General features: G+C 55.0%; 1 long non-coding RNA gene across 1 annotated transcript; it reads right to left on the bottom strand.

Moving 5' to 3' along the window:
- Nucleotides 1-3,932: 3,932 nt before the first annotated feature.
- LOC144617177 (uncharacterized) lies at nucleotides 3,933-10,309 on the bottom strand. The gene is made up of 2 exons (XR_013557344.1): nucleotides 9,732-10,309; nucleotides 3,933-4,203 (listed from the first exon to the last, which is right to left on the bottom strand). It is a non-coding gene; the product is annotated as an uncharacterized LOC144617177 (long non-coding RNA).
- Nucleotides 10,310-11,681: the final 1,372 nt, after the last annotated feature.

Genomic DNA, 11,681 nt, shown 5'->3' with positions numbered 1-11,681 from the left:
TCCCTGCCCATCACCGAGCCCTGCCTGTCCTGCCTTCAGAGTCCCTCCTGAGCACTGCCTTTTCTGCAGACTTTCTCACCACCACCTGGTCCCAGCTCCCATGGGAGCCTCCCGGCTGGGCTCCCTTCATTTCCTTGCCCTGTGAAGGTCCATTCTCCACACAGCAGCTGGGACGACCTTTTGAAAACCTAAGTCGGGCCACCCCACGCCCTTGCCAAAGACCCCCAGCCCACCCCCCACCCTGGCGCTCCCCTGCACACTGGCCAGCATGGCCAGGCCCCTGCCCCTGACTTCCGCTGGTAACTTCTTCCTGCTCACCTCACTTTGTCTCTTCTAGGCTTCTTTCTGTTTCTCCAACATGCCAAACCCTTTGCTGCTTCAGGGCCTTTGCACATGCTGTCTCCCCGTCTGGACTGCTCCTCCCACCCACCCCCCGACACACCGCTTCCCTGATCAGCTCCTTCCCGGGCACTCAGCTGAACTGTCTCCTCTGAAGTGTGTTCACCTTATGGGAAGCAGGCCTCCCCGGTGCCAGCCTATGAGGGGCGTTTGTTATCATTTACATGTATTTGTCACTATTTATGCACGCACATCTGTCACCCTCACTGGACAGCGGGCTCTGGGAGGACGGGCACCACGTCCACCTGTTGCGGCCCCTGCCGCAGCTCCAACACTTGTGGATGCTCGTAAGAAGCTGTAAAATGAAGAGAGGGCTTCACAGATGGGCCCGAGGACACTGGAGGGGTGAAACAACAGGGAAAGTCAGAACGGAGACGGCTCCACCTGTGCCCCTGATCTCAGTCCCCCAACTGCCCACTCCACTGAGGGGGAAATGAGGGACCTCTGTGGGCCCAAGGGGCTGAAGAGGAGTGACCCAGCCCAGTGTTGGCTGGCCACATGAGAGCTTTGGGGACCCCCAAGGGTGACTGAGTGTCACAGACCTCCGGGCACCTCTGGAAGAGCCACTGCAAAGGTGCAAGGTAGAGACCATGACTGCAAACCTACCTGGGACCCACAGGGGACCCCCCCCCCCCCATAGGGCCTGGGCTTCCCAAAGTGCCCAGGACAGAGGAGAAGTCCCGATTAGCTAAAGTCCCTCCCCGGAGCCCGTCCCTGGCTGGTGGTGGCCTCGTAGGAACACCTCAAAGAGGCCTCGATGCTCAAAGTATGCCTTTCACCTGGGAGCAACTTAGAGCCTGCCTGGGATTCATTCCCTCTCTCTCTGCCCCTCCCCCGTTTGTGCGTGCACACGAGCGCTCCCTCTCTCTCTCTCTCTCTCTCTCTCAAAGATCAATAAATATTTTTTTTAAAAAAGAAAAGCCGGCTTAGACCAGCATACAGACATATACAGCATAGTGTGTACGTGTGTGATTATTGAGATTGCGGTGTTTTTTTTTTATGTTTCCTTTTACTTTTACATGTTTTCCTAGTGGTCCCAGTGAACATGCTTTACGACAATGATAGCGAAACCACCAGGAAATGACACTCTTTTTTAAACAAGAAAATGTGATGATTCCTTTCAAGAAGCACCTTGCATCGATTTATTCTGCCGAAGGGCCTGACGCATGTTTTGGGACATTGCCTGAGGCGAAGCCCTGAGGAGGGACTGTGGGAGGAGGGGAGGTCGTGAAGGGGGTGTGAGAGGCAAGGGTGTCATGGGCACCTCCCCTGGGCAGGTTGGCCTTCCAAGGGCCCAGCTAGGGCTGAGGGAAGCCTGGGGGAGGGGGTGGGGGTGGTGCTAAAGGCCAAAGCCACCCACTCCGGAGCCTTTTCCCTTCCTACAACTACTTTCTTTCTTTCTTTTTTTTTTTTTTTTTATTTAATTTTCATTTATTTATTTTGAGAGAGAGAGAGAGTACGCAAGCAGGGGAGGGGCAGAGAGAGAGGGAGACAGAATCCCAAGCAGGCTCTACACCGTCAGCACGGAGCCCAATGCGGGGCTTGAACCCACAAACCATGAGATCATGACCTGAGCCAAAACCAAGAGTCAGAGGCTTAACAACTGAACCACCCAGGTGGCCTCCTACGTTTACTTCCCTTTCCTTTTAACCCTCTTCCCTGGCCAACAAGACCTGGCTCAGGGACCGCTTCCTCCAGGAAGACTTCCCTGATAACCCCAGGGCTCTGGGCAAGGTTAGGTGCTTTCCTATGGGCTCCTACAGGAGCTTCTTGGGTCCCAGACCCAAGACGTGTGAAGACGTGATGGAAGATGTTTCATGCGTCCATTCCTGACCAAGACCAGCACCCAGAAAGTCCTCGGTAAACAGCCGCCGTGCAGGCCCCAGGTCCCCTCCTTATTCCCAGCTCACCCAGATTCCCCTGTGTGTGTCCACTGATCTTCCAGCTATCTGCTCTGGCCTAGGCACAGCCCCCTCCTTTGGGTTCTGCGTACCAGTTGCTAAAGGCCTTCACGTAAGACCTGAGGCAGAGCAGCTTTACGAAAGCATTTAGAGGCGGATGCCAAGCGTTTCTGGCAGGTCCTGGTGCCGGTCAAACCCCTCCTCAGCCCCTGGGTCTCAGAGCCCCACTTGGCAAGCGTCCAGGCTCCAAGCCTTTCCGGATCCCCTCAAGCCTGGGGTCTTGAGGCAACTGACGGGCAGGCAGGAACTCTGGTGCCTACGTCTCATTGAGTAATCGTTGAATAAAGTGACACGCGAAAGTCCCCCTCCGGTGCCGGGCAGAGACAACGTGCTCAGAGACTGCAGATTCTCATCTCCCTCCGGACCCATAAGGGGAAGGTAGTGGCTATTCTAGACGGGGTGCAGGTGAGGCTCTGAGTCCTAAAGACTGTACCCAACCAGCTGGCCTGGGCCAGGCTATTCTTTGAGACGGCCCCACTTTAGGCAGACGTGGCATCCGCAGTGGGAACATCGGCCTTCTCTGGAGAGGATCCTTGGGCAACCCACACCCTCAGGGGCCACCCTTGGCACCATTTCCAGGGTTTCTTGGGCTGGTTGTGACATCTGCTTCTGGATTCTGCTCCAGGTGAGATCTGACATCTGAAGGCGCAGGTCGTATCCACCCACTCACTCACGGAGAGAACTCCATAGGTGCAGAAGGCCGAGACAATGTGGGCCCTTGCGCATCCGGCCCCTGGAAAGGGGGTGAGGTCAGTGGGCAGGATACACTGATGTCTGTTGCCAAGGAGGCCATAAACGAGGCTGCCCACAGGGATTTGTTGGGTTTTTTTTTTTAATTTAAAAAAAATGTAATTGTAAAATACATGTAACATAAAATTTACCACCTTAACCATTTGTAAATGTACAGCTCAGTGGCATTAAGTGCATTCGCATTGCTGTGCAACCGTCCCCACCATCAGTCCCCAGAGCTTTTTCATCTTCCCACTGAAACTCTACCCATTAAAACGCTAACTCCCCATTCCTCAGCCCCCAGCCCCCGGCACCCACCCTTCTTTCTGCCTCCATGACTTCGACTCTAGGAATCTGACTATTCTAGGTACCTCCTCGTCGTTGAGTTCTACGATATTTGTCTTTCTGAGACTGGCTCATTTCGCGTCGCATAACGTCCTCCAGGCTCACCCATGTTGTGGTGCGTGTCATTAGGAGGGCTCTGAAAAATCAGAGTACAGTCCTCAGCCCTCCAGCGCCCTTCATTCTAAATGTTGAGGACAGACACGCTCACTGTGAATTTCAGCATCCAGCTGACTATGACTGTCTTGACCACAGTCATGTGTCCTTTTCTGCCCGCATCAATACTAGGAAGGTCCTGGAGGTGTGGTGGCCTCTCAGGAGGGGCTCCCAGAAGAAGGAGAGAAGGGGACACTACAGTGGCCTCCGGACATCTGCCCAGCCAAAGAAGCGTCTCTATCAGTGGTCGGCTAACTTTTCCTGTAAAGGGTCAGGCTCAGTATTTTAGGCTTTGCAGGCCATATGGGTCTCTGTCATAACTAATATATAAATGAACGAGGTAGCTGTCTTCCAATAAAACTTTATTTACAGGCACTAAATTTGGATCTCCCATTTTCATGTCATGCATTATTCTTCTTTTGACTTCTTTTCAGCCATTTAAAAATGTAAACACCAGGGGTTCCTGGGTGGCTCACTCGGTTAAGCATCCAACTTTCAGCTCAGGTCATGATCTCGCTGTCCGGGAGTTCGAGCCCCGCGTCGGGCTCTGTGCTGACAGCTTTGGATTCTGTGGCTCCTTCTCTCTGCACCTCCCCTGCTCATGCTCCGTTTCTCCCTCAAAAATAAATAAACATACAAAAAACTTTTTAAAAAATAAATTACATTAAATTAAAGTGTAAAAACCATTCAGAGCTTATGGATTTGGCTGGCTGGCTGCAATCTACCAACCCCTGTTCTGGAATTAAGGTGGCATTGTGAGGGCATGCGGCCCTGTTCCACCCACAGGGCAGGACCTTCCTCCAGTTCTCCTCAAGGGTCAGGCAGCCCCGGGGAACCTGGTTCCCTGATGCACGGCTTCAATAGTGAGTTGTGCAGGCGTTGGCCCTCGGGATCTGTTAGCATTGCGTCCCAATCCATGCCTGGCTCCACGCCCCTGTTGATGGCCGCAGCAATCGGAAGGCATCTGCTGAAGTTCAAGAAGCCTTGCGACCAAAGATAGGGAATAAGATACCACAAACTACTGGGGAAATGGTGTGGGAGTGCTTGCTTGCTATTTCCTAAAACAACCTCAGAACCGATCTCAGCTTCGGCCTGGAAGGAGGGTCACGGTCATCCGGCCTGGGCTCTCGAAGCCCTAAGGCAGGCAGGGGAAGAGGGGAAGTTTGCCCCATTCCCCAGAATGAGCCAACTAGACAAGGCCGGCAGGGTGCAGACCCCATAGGCCAGAGCCCCGTGTCCTGGGACCTGAGATTTCATTTCGGATCTTCCCGATCAGACTATGCCACCCTGGGCAAGTCACTTAGGCCCCCTACACTCCAGCTTCTCCACCTGTGTAATAGAAATAATGATACTCCCTAGAGCTATGGCGGATTAGTCGGGAGAAAATATATCAAGGGTTTAGAAGAGTTCTAGGCACATTATGAGCACTCAGTCAGTGGTAGCTATTATTATTATTATTATTATCTCATTATTCCACACAATAAGCCTATGTGGTAGACACTATTATTAGCCTCCTTGTATGATGAGGGGAACTGAGACACAGAGAGGTTAAGTAACTAGCCCTAGGGCACACAGCTAGGACTGGGTGGGGCTGGAGTGTGGAAAGCCTCACCACAGTCTATGAAGCTTTTAGCCCCTGGCCTATGTGCCCTCTTGGGAAACCACAGGAGCTGAGAGCCCTGGGTCCAGGGAGGACCCTGCAGGAAGGTGCCTGGAGGTGACGCGGCCAAGACCTGCCTCCTCTGGAATGCCTCTCTTTGTGCTCCCATAGCCTCACCGCTTGCCTTTGGGAACCATGTGCACATTCCTGTACATCACAGGCCAGGTGAGGATCACATCTGCTTAGGAGAGACCCTGCACCCTGTGCACACACACATAGCAAGCCCTGGGAAAGGGTCTGGGGTGCTAAGCGGAGCTCCATTAGCTTGGGGGCCTCAGGCAAGTCTGTACCCTCTTTACACCTCAGTTGTCCCTCTGCAGAAGGAGAGGTTGGATGGGCTTCTCTGCAGTTCTATGATCTAATCAGCTTCTGACACATCTTCTGCTTTTAGCAACCTGCCCCACCCCCCATCTCCCAAAACACTAAATCTTGGGGCCTGCCTTCCCATGACTCACGGAAGACAGAACAAGAGCTTTTTTCCCCCCCCTCTCATGGGGAGACCACCAGACTTTCCCACAGCAAACCAGCACATGTTTTGACTGGCGCAACCAGCCATCCCTCCCTGCCCACTCTAGATGGGCACTAGGTAAGACCCCATCTCAGCCTGGTACTCAAAAGAGGCAAAATACTGTGTGAAGCCAATATTCTGTCCTGTCTTTAGGACAGGCTTTAGCCATGGTGTCCCCAGCCACCAAAGGCCATAGAATAATCCCACAAGTGGGTGTCAGGGGCATGCCTGCTCTCTGCTTGGGAGCTAAAGTTCACGTGAAGTTCATGTGAAGTTGGTTGAGGATAACCTGCCCCTCTGAATGCCATCCCAGAACCCTGGGGCCTTGCCTCTCCCAAGGGAACGGCTGCTGGCCAGGGCAGGCGCCTGTGGGTGCTGTAGGTAACTGTCCTCAAGAATAAGCATTAGTGCTGGCATATAAGAGGCACTTATGAATAACCAAGGAATTACAGGAAATGAATGAATGAATGAATGAATGAATGAACCATCTCGTCTAATCCAATTTCAAATGAGGAAAATGCAGGCTAGAGAGGGCAGACAGCTTGCCTGAGATCGCATGACTGAGTGGCAGTGCCCAGATAGGGCAGTCAGCCAGCAGGGATTTACTGAGCACCTGTTATGTGCTGGGTGGTGGTCCTGGCATTGCGGATTCAGCAGTACACGAGCGGACGGGGCCCCTGCCCTGGTGAGGCTTACGGTCTGCCTCCACAGTCCAGTCCCCTGACCCCTCATCCAGGCACTTTTCTCACGCTGAAATAGCCAAGGGGACACTCTGCCCTAGGGCCTTGCTCAGACCCCCGCGGGGAGACGGTGAACCCCAGCGGGTGATGGGCTGGCCCGTGGAGCTGACTGTGCACTTTCCACGCCTTCTCAACATGCTTGGAGCATTAATTATTTTTTTTTAATTTTTTTTAACGTTTTATTTATTTTTTGAGACAGGGAGAGACAGAGCATGAACGGGGGAGGGTCAGAGAGAGGGAGACACAGAATCTGAAACAGGCTCCAGGCTCCGAGCTGTCAGCACAGAGCCCGACGTGGGGCTCGAACTCACGGACTGCGAGATCATGACCTGAGCCGAAGTCGGACGCTTAACCGACTGAGCCACGCGGGCGCCCCGAGAGCATTAATTATTAATGCTGAAATAATTGACACTCATTCACGTGCCAGTCACCCACGGGAGAGCGGGGCCCGCATTAACCAATTCGTCTCTCAGTGATTGATTAATTAAAGCTGAGCTTTTATAAGACACCCTCGGGTGGCAAACCACACTTTCCCGGGAGTGGAAGTCCAAGGGCAGGGAGGGATGGGCCTTCTTCGGGGTCCCACGAGCCCCAGGGAGGAACCAGGAAGCCAACATGGACACTTTACTGGAGCCTGGGCACTTGGTTGCCACCCGGGCAGGTGGACATTGCCTTTGCCCACAGCAACAGCAGAAGTTCATGTGGCCTGAACACTCAGGGCAAATTGCAGGCTTTTGAAATGCTATCACATGAGTCACCCGTGCGCTCGGGGGCACGGGGCGCTCTTAAAAGGGAGAAAAATAACCAAGGCGTGGTCAGGAGTGCCAGTCCGGCTAGAAGAAGCATTAGCTTTTGGTCTTAGCCGCATGAGCCTCTCCCCGGGTCCTGCTGGTCCCCTTAGCCTCAGTTGCTTCATCAGGGAAATGGGTGAGCAGCGTCAGCCCTCGCCCTGAGCGTGTGTTCCTTCATTTAACAATTGTGTGTTGAGCATTAATCCTTCCCAGCCTCAGGACGGTGGAGTGGTGAACAAGGCAGACCCCAGCTCCCCTAGAGTCCAGGCTTGCTGCCTCAAATCAGTGACGATACAGGTAAGACTGCGAGAGGAGCTTCCTAAGCCTTGGGAGTCAGCACTCCTACTCCAGAGCCCCAAAGGGTAAAGCACAGTTACCCAAGTAGGAGGAGAAAGGGGGCAAGAAAGGGCATTTGGAGGCACAGAGGTGAAGGTGGGGAGCTGCAGACAGGAAGGAAACCTGGGTGGGGAATGCAAGGTGGGGACTGCAGGCTCCAGGGTGGGAGGGGAGGTGGTAAGCGTCAGGCTCGGGGCCCTGGGGAGCCCACTAGCCACCAGACTTCTTCCTAGGGCCGTGGGGTCCTGGAAGAATTCTATACAGAAGAGTGACAGGGTCCACCACCAAGTTTTCCTTAAAACGTTACCCAGGAAGGGTAGGAGAACGCCACGGGTACGTTTCAAAAACAAGATCTGTGGTCCCCAACTGCAGTGCTGGCCTGTGGCTGCCACCACCAAATAGGTGAAGGACACAGCCTTCGGCCCTCTGGGCCAGCCCCTTCCTGGTTCCCACTGCTGGCCATCCCCCAAAGAAAGGTACGCCTTACCTGTGATGGATCTGATGTGTCACAGCCCCCAGGGATCAATGCACCTGAAGGACAGGGAGCAGCTCCAGGGCCGGGATCTGCCAAGGCCACTCATGCTATTAGAGCTAAGAAGAGTCACTGAACCTGCTCTCAGGAAGGGAAGGGAGGTGGCCTGGAAGGAGCCACAGGGGGTCCTCAGGGCCTGGCCCATAGCAGGGAAGTTAGGAAGCTGTCCCAGAGCCAGTGTGGGGTGCTTACCTACCCAGGGAGCTGGGAAGTGGCCCCGTGACCTCATCTGTGGAGGGGGTGACCAGCAGTGACTTACCTCCCTCACTGTGTTCCTGTGGGAAGCCAGAAGATGCCCCAAAGCCCCAACACAGAACCAGACTGCCTTCAGAATGTCCCCTGAGGCTGAGGGTGGGACTCCTAGTGGGTAAATGAGGGCTCCCAAGTAGCCTAAAAACCAGGGCTCTTTCCTTGAGGCTCAGAGCTCCCTGGGCCGTGGGGATGTCTATCAGATTCACACACACACACATACACACACATACACACACACATGCATGCACATACACATCCATCCACAGGGGCCGAGGTACTGTGCTCATGGAAGATTGTCCAAACCGCCTTCTCCACCACTGCGGGACCCAGAGGCAAGGCCGCCGGCTTCTGGCCACACCCCCCCAACTCTGCTTTGTTCATAATCTGTTTTCCAAGAATTGGGCCCAGCAGCCATCTCACCCACCTAGCCACGGAGGGAGTGGGGATGGACCATGGATGGCAGTCCCCATGGGCAGAGAGAACATCTCAACGCACAGATGCCATTAATATGCCAGGCTTGGGCAGGACTTTCAGGCAGGAGCGGGAGCAGAGAAAACCCTGAGCCCCAGCCTCTCCTGTCTTCCAGGTAGGCCCCAGAACAGCTCTGTCTTCCCTTACCCCTCCTCCTAGACAGCCCAGTGGCTATAGGTTACTTTGGAAACAGCTCCTGGGGGGCAAATCCCAGCTCTGCCACTTATGAGCTGAGCCATCAGTGAATGGCTTTCCCAGCCTTAATTTTCTCATCCGGAAAATGGGGATAATACCTGTTCCCACTCTGACCCCGGATTGTCACGAGGTCTTTGTCAAACTGAGATGATCTTATGTGCTGATTCCCCAGCACATAAGAACAGACACCCAGAAAACGACTGGCCAGATTGTACCATTCTACTTTTAAAGTGGTGACCCCCCACCCCCACCCCAGGCATTGAGTGGCCAGGGCAGGGCAGAAGGGGCTGTGACACCACACCGTGGGCAACCACAGGAGCCACAGAAATCATGCCTCTGCCCTCTGGCCCAACCCGCCCAGCACCTGCCCAACATGGGGGTGATCTAGTCTCCAGCTGTAAGGGGGGGTGCCAGCAACAGGCCACATTTACAAACAGAGCTACCCCAATCACAAAGCATATAACCAGCCCGGTGCATTGCCTCATGACGAGGAAAACATGAAAATGGCACGAAATACACACAACCAACCATGCTCCCACACTCCACAGTCGCAGTCTCAAACCCCACATGGTCTCACGCTCAACCACACGCATACACGCTCGCCCACACAGCCTCAGAGACAGCCAACCACACACCCCAAGCTCATGCCCATGCCTCACCTACACAGGCTCAGCTCCTTGTGCGAGGCCCACGGGTAACATCAATTGGTCAAACATCCCGTTGAAAGCTGAATAGGGGCTGGGTTCCTCCTGGAGCCTCTGCCCGCAAGGAGGGGCCTTGGCTTTCTGCTTCTTTGCCCACACAGGCATGCTTTCTTTCCCCGTAGCAGTCTTCATGGCTTGCTGGCAGCCTATGCCCACCACCCCTGACCCTGAAGGAGGTCAAGGCTGCTGTATAGGGATTATCTGCCAGGCTCCTTGTGGGGTCCCCAGCAAGAATCCCCAGGGTCTGCAGGGGGCATGCTAGTCATGTGCTGGGCAGGCCTGGGTTCCAGGTGGGGCAGGGGCCCAGTCACAGAGCAAAAGCTGCCGAGTCCCCTTCCCAGACCCTTGTCTGCACTGAGTGGGGACCCTTGGCCTTTGCACCGGGTGGCAGTGGTGCCACACCCAGTAGCTGGAACAGGCACAAAAGCTCTGACACATAATGGGCCCTCCTCAGTGCTGCCTCCACACTGGACCGGGCCGCAGGGGACCCACCGTGTGCCCCACCCTGAACCAAACTGAGAGGGCGGAGAGAGAAAACAAACATAGGACACCCCGGAGCCTCTGCTGAGTGGACCCTCAGTGTGCCCATCTGGGAAATAGGGGAGAACAGAGGGCTGGTAGGCGTGGCGCCATCTGCACAGGGGATCTCCTCACCCCGGCGCCCTCCCCATCCCCGCACCCCCAGCCTTGGCTCCACTGGGTCACTGAGCACTCAGGGCACGTCTGAAGGTCCGCCAAGGATGAATCTGACATAGCGGGAGCTCACGAATCACAGCGGATAGGGGGTGGAGACATTTGAGGCAGGTAGGGAAGCAGCCTCTGGCTCTGGCTGGCCCCGTGTGACCCATTTGTCCTATGAGAGGCTAACAGCCTGGTGGCCGGAAGAAGGAAGAGAGGGACACGGGGGAAGGAAGAGGAACCTTAAAGCAGCGCAGGAGGGCTCAGGGTCACAGGTGCTGGACTTGCTGAGCGGTGTGGGAGGCTTGCTCTCTGGGCCTGCGCTGTGGGGTTCCAAGGGCATCGCCAGGGAGAGGTGGGGCCCTCAGGCCAGGCCCACTGGGAAGATAAGGGCAGAGAATGGGAAAAAGCAGTAGGCAGAAAAGGACTAAGGACTGAATGAGGAAGAAGGAACAGGGGAGCCAATTGGCCCCAGAAGCACAGGAAGGAAGATGTGCATCCCTACTGGAGAAAGAACACTCAGCCCTGGGACAGAGGAGGCATGCCTGTCCTCACGGCACCTGTCAGGAAAAGTAATTGCCAACTACCGTTGCCCCAGGGGGACCGGAGTGCACAGGCACATATGCCTGCAAAGGCAGCAGAGTACCACTCAAGAGACCATCTCCCAGCCCGCTGGCCTCATGACCTCAGAGTCCCAGACCCTTCCTGGGACTAACGGTGGGATCCATGGACCACCCTGTAAAGCTCAGCCCCAGAGGTGGGTCCCAGGAGGTGCTCAATATCCAAACAGTGTGGGACCCTGGTGACTTACACTGCCCCTCCTAGAGGCTGCCGGCGAAAGTTCCTGGGTCAGGGGTGGGCAGGGGCTGGATCAAGGGCCTGGAGCAGCCAGCAGCAGGTGGATGCAGCCCACTGCAGAGCAGAGAAGCGGCTGGATCCTGACTTACACCCCAAATGCCCAGGCCAGGCCTTTTTTAATGAAATTTTCCTCTTCACCCCTATTAACTTGTATACCGTCTGTAGACTTTGCAGATCAATAAATCCACCCCTTAGGACAAAACGCCGGCAGAGCAGTAGCTCTCTCGGATAGGCAAAGGATGGGAAAAGAGGCCAGAGGCTGCCTCCTGCTACCAGATGGCTGTGTAAATCGAGATATGTCCCTCCTGCTGCCCAGGGCCTCCCTCAGTTTCCCCACTGCTACCTTCACGGGGTTAAATCAATCTGTAA

The sequence above is a fragment of the Panthera onca genome, chromosome C1 (assembly GCF_046562875.1).
Source record: "Panthera onca isolate mPanOnc1 chromosome C1, mPanOnc1 haplotype 2, whole genome shotgun sequence".
Classification (NCBI taxonomy): domain Eukaryota; kingdom Metazoa; phylum Chordata; class Mammalia; order Carnivora; family Felidae; genus Panthera; species Panthera onca.
This window is presented reverse-complemented; position numbering and strand designations above follow the sequence as displayed.